The sequence below is a fragment of the Monodelphis domestica genome, chromosome 7, assembly GCF_027887165.1.
Source record: "Monodelphis domestica isolate mMonDom1 chromosome 7, mMonDom1.pri, whole genome shotgun sequence".
Taxonomy (NCBI): Eukaryota; Metazoa; Chordata; class Mammalia; order Didelphimorphia; family Didelphidae; genus Monodelphis; species Monodelphis domestica.
The window spans coordinates 141952122-141960986 of NC_077233.1; positions in this window are offsets into that span (position 1 = coordinate 141952122).

Below are 8865 nucleotides of genomic sequence, written 5' to 3' on the forward strand. Positions count from 1 at the left end.
GTTGTTTAATTAATGGTTCTCAAATGAACAAATGACTTCCAAGGAGGCAGAATTAAAAACAGTTGGTTAGTTTCAGAGGCCCAGATTTTGCTTCAATGGAAGCACAATCTCCCTAATAAATAGAACAGTTCCAAAGTCAAAAGAGCTGCCTCTGGAGGTGAGGAATTCCCTATCACTAGGGTTCTTCAAGCAGAGGAAGAATAATTGTTTCTGAGGGATGCTCCAGAGGCCTTCCTACTCTGATGCAATTTGGGCCTGATGATTTCTGAGAGTCTTTATCAACTTTGCTATTCTGTGACTCTAGGAATCAGTTTTCCACCACTGATGGGGCAAGCAGTCAGGGGACAGGAGAGATAACATAACTTAATAACTTAAATCATAAATCGTTGGAAACTAGAGGACCAAGAGAGATTATTAACTACAGTCTACAAATTTTAACTGGATTGGAATTGATGGACTTGATGACCTCTAAAATTCTATGATTTATATAGTGGCCCCCTAGTGGCTTGAAAAAATTATCAAATCTTCAATGTATAATGATAGCTCCTAGAAAAAACCTCCTTCCACCCTGGGAAAATGTGGCTGAACAAAGATGAAAAGTCTTTCTTTCAGTAATAGTTCCTGAACATTTCATAGTTTTTACCATCTAGGAACCTAGAAATTGCTCCTCCAGGGAATGAGATTCACCAGTTTCCAAAAAAATCCAGTCCTTGGAATAGCAGGCAGTTATTCTAGACCCAATTCAGTTCATTTGGGTCTTCTGAATGGATAGCCAACTGATCTACCCAAGGAAAAAATGCAACCTGCTATTTAGGCAGCTCAAGGATCTGAGAAGTCTGAGAAGTCAATGGTGGACAAACCCATTTCTATCATCCATCAAGGTCATAGGATTGATTTTTTTTGTTTATGTATATTTATTTTAGGTTTTTACATCATGAACATTTCCTGATAAATACACACACACACCTCTTTTGTAAGAAAGAAAAACATGACACCTGTCTGAAAGCATGTAGAGTAGTACTCTGTCCCATATCCAGAATATTCTGCCTCTCTATAAAGAAGTTGTGCATGTATATAACCCAGTGGAATTGCTTGTTAGCTCCAGGAGGCAAGTAGGGAGAGAACATGAATCATGTAACCATGGAAAAATATTTTTTTAAATGAAATTATTTTAAGAAATAAAAACATTTTGATATCTGTAAAAAGAAGAAGAAAAAGAAGTTGTACTCAAAAGTCAGTTCCCAGGGAATTAATCAGACTTCTACTGTCAAGTGTTGCTTCCCTTTACATTACTGTAATTATTGGGTATGCTATTTAGTCTGTTTCCACTTACTTCACTCCCTATCAGTTCATAAAAATCTTCCCATGTTTCTCTGAATTCTTCATTCATTATTTCTTACAATGCAGCAGTGTTTCTTTGCATACAAATATCACAATTTGTTCAGAAATTCTCCAACAACAGGCATAAAATGTGGATTTAATAAATATTTGTTGAATGTGGGGGTTTTTGCTGCTACTGAAGTGCTGGTGAATACAGTGGATGTGTTTTCTTTCTGTTTTTTTCTGTTGTTGTTTTTTTTTAATAGGTGAAAGGATTTCAAGTAAGGAACCTTAGAATCTAATCCCCTTATTTTATAGAAAAGGGTATGGCTCAGAATCTAGGAAGTAATTTGTCCAAGGTCATATAGGTAGGATTTCAGATCTTCTAACTCAGAAGTCAGAGGTTTCTCCATCTCTGCTATCCATCTGGCCCAAAGAGAGCCATGTAGTAAACAGAGCACAAAAGCTGATATCAGAGAAATTGGGTCCAAATTCAGACTCTGGTACCAGCTACCTCTAAGACACTGGGTAAGTTCCTTCTTCTCTCTAGGTCTCAGTTTTTTTTTCCCTTCCTCTGTCAGATAAAGGGGGTTAAACTAGACAACTTTTAAGATCTCTCCTCATTTTAATTACAAGACTGCTCTAAGGCCCAAAAGCACAATAAAAGGAGAAGGGCACTGGCCAATCCTGACCCTCTCCATTCTTCCATCATTTGATAGGCCTTAAGAAAGACAGAGCTGCCCACAGTCCCCTCCCCACTGGAAACACAAACTTTCCAACCTCACAGTAGTAAAGCAACTGAGAAAAATTATGCAAATGGAGCTTATCGCTGATCGGAATAACAAGTGAACTTGATCTTGAATGGGCAGCTTTCCTGGGTAATGAGGATTATTTACACACTATTTCCCTTGCAAATCAGGAACAGGTTCCCAGAGTCACAGGGGCAGAATGGCTGCACCCTAGGTGCAGTTTGTAGGGGCCCACACCAAAGGGATTTTCACTAAGCATTTGCATGAATGCAAAGTCCATCCAACTGGGAGGATGACCTGCCAAATCTTCCTCTAAAGGGAAAGGACTATTCTTTGGCCCATTTCAGAGATGAATTTTTATCTCTTAAACTAACTATTCTGCCCATACCTCCCTCTTCAGAATAACTAACAAGGGATCAGACAGCCACAGGCTTCACACTCATCTTTTTTAAAAGGGGGGGGGGGGTATTTTTAGTCATTCACAGCTTGTCCAGCTGATGGCTTTCATTATGACCTCCCAAGAATAATCTGAAACATAGATGTTTCCTCTCCGTTCCTCTTGAAGGCAATGATGGAAATGCCCAAACTAAAGTTGGTCAAGTGTCTTGCTACCAAATTACTCTTACTACTAGTGCCATAAATAAGCCAAGACAAATTGGGCTTTGCCCTAATTTGGGAGGAACAGTCATCAGGGAGTAGCTATTCTCTCCAAGAATTTAAGCTTCCTCCTGTCAACATGGAAATCTAGAGATACCCAGTTTATTTAGTTTGAGGGTAGAAACTCCAGGTTTTGACCTTGTCACAGGAGAGGTTTCCCCCTTCACCACACAATAGACATCCACTTCAGGTGGGAGACAGATCCCATCCCAAGTCAAGAAGCTCTTTTGTCTCCAGAAGCCTTTCCCAGCATATCACACTCTCCTTACCAAGGATCGAACTCAGGACCTTCAGCTTGCGAGACTGATGCGCTACCTACTGCGCCAAAGCTGAAGTGGATGTCTATTTGTATAAATTGAAATCAATTTTATAACAAGCCGAATAGAAGTTGGTTCTAGTTATATATATGTATACATATACATATATACATATATATATGTGTGTGTGTGTGTGTGTGTTTGTGTGAAATGATTGACCACTAAACAGAAATGGTGGACCACTCAATGTGCCTTAAAAGGAATAATCTCTAAATGCTAGCTTCATCTAACTAAAAGCGGTGTGACCCTGGGAAAGCTGCTTAACTTCTGTTTGCCTGATCTACTGAAGAAGGAAAGAGCAAACCACTCCAGTATCTTTGCCAAGAAAATCCCATACGGGGGCACTAAGAAGTCAGACTGGACTGCACAACAAAGAGGGGTTCTAAAAGGTACATCTGGTGAGGTAGTACATTCTAGGCATGAGGAACAGCCAGTTCAGAATCAGGGAGATGGGAAATGGAATGTTGTATATGCAGAAGAATAAATGAGGTGTTTTGGGGGGAGGGTTTGGCTAAAATGTAGAATAAGAGGAAAATAATATGCAATAAACCTGGAAAGCTAGACTGTAGCTAGACTATAAAGGGATTTAAATATCAAACAGGAGTTTGTTTTATCTTGGAAGCATTAGTAAGCAATGGGAGGATTTGGGGGGGTTGTTTTTTTTTTTTTAAGCAGGGTAACAAGATTTAACCTGAGAATTAGGAATATTATTTTGGCAGATGTGCGTAGGACCTCTTGAGGAAGGTTAGAGAAACTGGAGGCTGGTATACCAGTTCAGAGACTTTGCTGAGAGGTGATGAGGGCCTGAACTAGTGATGGCTATGTGAATGGCAAAGAGGGGTAGGATCTAAGAGAGGATATCAAAATAAAATCAATAAGATTTGTCCACAGATTGGGTGTTTGGGATAAAGGAGAGTGAGGAGTTGAGAATATCTCTAAGGCTTCAAGCCTGAATGGCTAGAAGGATATTGAGTCACTAGAATTTAGAGATGATTTGATTGGATTAGAGCAGATTTGAAGCTCATCCTAAGCCTTAGACCTACAAAAGATAGTAGATCTAATAGAGTTCAGAGATCTATAGAGATATGAAACCAGACATATCTGGAATCAGGATAATCATCTTCATGAGTTCAAATCCTGTCTCAAACACTTATGAACTAAGTGACTCAAAGTAGGTCACTTAAAACCATTTGCCTCAGTTTCCTTGCCTCTAAAATGAGGTGGAGAAAGAAATGGGCCAACCACTCTATTATCTTTGCCAAGAAAACTCCAAATGGGATCACAAAGAGTCAGGTACAACTGGAGTGATTGAATGATCACACCAGAGAGGTATCTGGAAACCCTTCAGTGTAAAACTAGAGGGAAAAAATGATCCTTCTTACTAGTAACAACTTAACTACATTGGGGTTCATCTTTGGGGGCAAGAGTAAAAGGAGGATTTCTACACTGATTTTCAACATGTTAATTTTGAGGTGAATGGGCTGACTTGAAGATAGAACTGACTTCTATTCAGCTCCTTATAAAAGTGCTTTCTTTTCTGAAGAGCTAGGGTTGGCCTTGAAAGAGGTAAGCCCTCACTTACATAATATAATAAAAGGGGTACCAAAAAAGAACCTAAGATTTATGGACAGAAAGGAGCTTAGAGATTGAAACTATTGCCTTCATTTTCCAGATGGGAAAACTGAGACCCAAAGAGAAGTGCCTTAAAATGGTCACAAATTGAGAGCTAAAAAGAACTTTAGGGGTCATCTCATCCACTCCTTCATTTTTATACATAAGGAAATTAAAGAAGTGACTTGGCCATGGTTACAAAGATGACAAGTGACAGAGGTGGAATTTGAACATGGATCCTCTAACTTCAATTCTTTCTACCTCACCCTGAACCACACTGACATTTTGTAATTAGCAGAGCTGAGATTTTAGTTCACCTCCCTTCCCAGAAACCTCTTTTATTCTCTATGTCTCAGAACTATAAAAACAATAGCTTGGATCCTGGAGAGCTTTTCAAACTTCCAGTTATTATATTGTAAATTCCATTGGAAAAAGGGAACAGAGGAGGATCTAACCAATAATGAATAGTTGCTGTGTGATCTTGTATAAGTCCTTTCCCTGTCTCTGGGATTTGCTTTCCCCTCCATGTAGTGAAGGCTTTTGGAAGAGTCATTGTCTAAAGTTCCTTCCAGCTGTGACATTCTTCAACCCTATGTTCTTATAACTAGTTTAATAGATGTTGGAGGGCCCTCAGAACAAAAAAAAAAAAGGAGCTTGGAAGTATGGGGTTCCAGAGTATAAGCATCACACAAAAAAAGGGACTAGAAGCTAGAAAAGTAGGTTTGTTTAATCTCTGGCTCTAGAAGAGAGCAACCACATATCCTGATGTTTAGGGGAAACTAAAAGGAATAGAGGGTAGCTAGGCTGAACCATGGATGGCATACTGGGCCTAGAATCAGGAACACTCATCTTTCTGAGTTCAAATCCAGCCTCCGACACTAGCTGGGTGACCCCTCCCAAGTCATTTTACCCTGTTTGCCTCATTTTCTTCATCTGTAAAATAAGCTACAAAGAAAATTCCAGTTGTCTTTGCCCAGAAAACACCAAATGGGGTCACAAAGAGTCAGACAAGATTGAAAATGCCTGAACAACAAATGGGAAAAGAGGAAAAAAAACTCACTAGGGTGAGGGGTTGGAGGGAGGATGGACTGGCTGGGTCTAAAGCATATTTGAGAAACTAAATTTAATAAGCATACATTAAGCACCTATCATTTCAAAGCACTACACTGAAGATACAAAGAATAGAGGCACTTAGGTGGAGTCTGGATAACTTGAGTTTAAATCCTGCCTCAGTGTGACCTTGGCAGTTTCCTCATCTCAAAAAGGGAAATAATTTTCAGAGGCAAGAAGATCATTGGGTAGGATTCACAGGCCCATCAAATTCCCAACAGGTATCACATTTCATTTCATCAATTTCTTTAGCCCAGAGTTTTCCTTTCCCCAAAATCCAGGTAGAGTATAAGGTTGGGAAAGACTGTCTTCTTGGAGCTCAATTCATTAGCTTCAGTCTGTGGGCAGTATGAAAATTGAAAAAGTGGAAGGCAGCAAGGTAAAGTGGAAGGGCACTGAATTTGGAGTTAGAGAACTTGGGTTCAAATCCTGCTTCTTTCCCTTTGCCACCTAAAGAAAGTCCTTTAGCTTTTTCAGACCTCAAATTCTTCATCAATCAAAGAGTTTAGACTAGATTGTGCCTTAGAACCTTTCCAGCTATAATGACCCCATGTTCCTAATAGTACTGGAGTGAACTCTAAGCTAGTAATGGATTTTAAGAAATAATAAGAAATCACAGAATCTGAAAACTGGAGAGAACCTCTCAGATCATTCAATTTCCTCAGATTCTATTTCTTACAATCTGTGGGACTTCTAAGTCAAGTAATTCAGTCTCTTTTTCCTCTGTTATAAAATAAGGAGATCCAGTTCTAACATTAAATTGTAAGTTCCTTGAGGGCAAGGGCTCTCTTTTGCCTTTTTTTGTAATAGAACAGAATCTGGCATATAGTAGGAGCTTAATAAATGTTTGTTGCTTGACATTAAAATTATCCAAGTCTCTGCAGATAAAAGGGCAATTCCCTTCCTCCCACTTGGCTCTTATTCAGCTGTGGCAGAATTCCTGGAGCAAAGGGATGAATATTGCATGAACCCCCTGAAGTGGTCAGATCTCTTTGGTGCCCAAAACATGCCCGCTCCCTTTCAGCTCTTTAAATATGTTATAAACTCGAACTTCATTGATTCACTCTCAAAATAAAAGTAGGCTTCGGTTGCTTGACTTTCTTGGGGGATTTTATGCAAATGATCCCTCTGTTCTGTGTTTTTCTGTTAAAAAGCCAACTGAAATGGTAATGAGGAGAACAACAGAGAATTTAGCCTAGATTCCAGATAAGGAGAGACGGACTGACCCACCGTCAGTCCATGACTGAAACTGGTGGAAGGGAGGGAGAAGGAGAGAGCGAGAGAGAGCAGAGAGAGCGAGAGAAAAAAGAAAAGGGGTGGGGGGGGGGGGGGAAGAGGGAGAGAAAGAGACAGAGAGACAGACAGAGAGAGACAGAGACAGACAGAGACAGAGACAGAGAGAAAGAGAGAGAGAGAGAGAGAGAGAGAGAGAGAGAGAGAGAGAGAGAGAGAGAGAGAGAGAGAGAGAGAGAGAGAGAGAGAGAGAGAGATCCCTCCTCCACACAGAACTGGAAGAAAAGTGCAAAAGAAGAGAACAGGTGGTGGGGGAGTGCTTGAGGGTGCAGAGACAAGGAAACAGCTAATCCCTCACTCCTCGCTTAAATATCAAACCGCATGTGTGAGGGGAGCTGAGTGGGGAGCAGAGCAGGAGGGAGATGGCAAGGCGGAGCGGGGAATGAGGTGCAGCTCCTGAAATAGACTTTTGGGGGAGGAAAGGTTCTCCATAGGCCCCTGTGCTGGTTGGGCAAGGATCTGCATTGGATAGCAGGCGAAAAAAAAAAAACCACCCATCCCCACCCCCGCGTCCCCCTTCTGTCCTCGCCCAGGACTTTTCTTTCCACCCTAGCCAGGGGAAGAGAGGGGAGGGTCAGCACCGACCCTAGCCCACTCCCACCTCCCTCTAGGGCGCATTCCTGAGAAAGGAAAAAGCTCTACTCTCTGAGCTCAATCGGGTTCACAGGCGCTCACCCAGAGCCGCGACAGCCCTCCGCCAAGGGCGACTGGGGTCCCGGGCGGCTGGGATTTTAATGAAAGGAAATATTTCAGCCAGCCGCCAGCAGCTCGGATTACACTGACCGAGCCGATGAGGAAATGTCTTCGTATCTCTGAGACCTATTGCTTTTCAGCGCGTTGTTTGGAATCACTTCCTAGTCCCAAAACGCCCTCACGGAGAGGCTGAGACTTCTAGCTCTGCCCTTGACCCCATCCTTGCGCACAGACCCATTCCCTAGGAGGCTGGGAGGCTGCCCATCCCGAACTTCAGAAAAGTTGTGCCTTCCCACCCCTGCACACACAATCTTGCAGAAGTCCCTCACACACACAACCCAAGACAGCCACTCTCTACATACTTATGCTTTGTACCTATTAGCCTTAAAGCCCTGAGCAGATCATTTAACCTCCCACCCTAAGTTTTCGCCTGTCAGAAATGGAAATGACCGCACCCACCTTGGAGAGTTAGTGGAAGGATCAAAGCAGATAACATGTAAAGTATTTTGCCAAGTTTGAAATGCCAGATAACTGCTGGCTCTCAATACACAGTCTACAGACACAAGCTCCTTACCAGAACACAACATCATGCAAACCCCCACACACAACACAGCACACTCATGTCACAACTCTCCACGCAGCACATTCATAGCACCCACACTATACACATATTATACTCAAAACACGGGCAGTACCATACATAGGACACACATACCATATACCCATTTTATACTGTTCCCAAACACCGTGCAATTCACACACAGTTGAAGCACCTGGCAGGCCAGTTACTAAATAGGAGGCAAACACTCTTTAGTTAGTGTTCTATTAATATGACAGGACATCTAATCTTTGGGGACTGTAATTACAAGATGCTGAACCCACCCCCAAGGGCTCAGGAACTTTAGAGATGGGAAAGCATTGCCTGTCCCTCTGAATTGCCTACTCTTCATCAGGATTGACTTTTATAGACTTCCTTTTCAGAGGTGGGATGCTCCAGAGGTCGACTGAGAGGGACTCCAGCTCGGAGCAGAGAAGCACTCTTCCCCTCCCCATCTCAATCAAATGCTAAAAAAGTAGATTGAAGTTGGAATAAAGAACAAATGGAGGGAGGAATG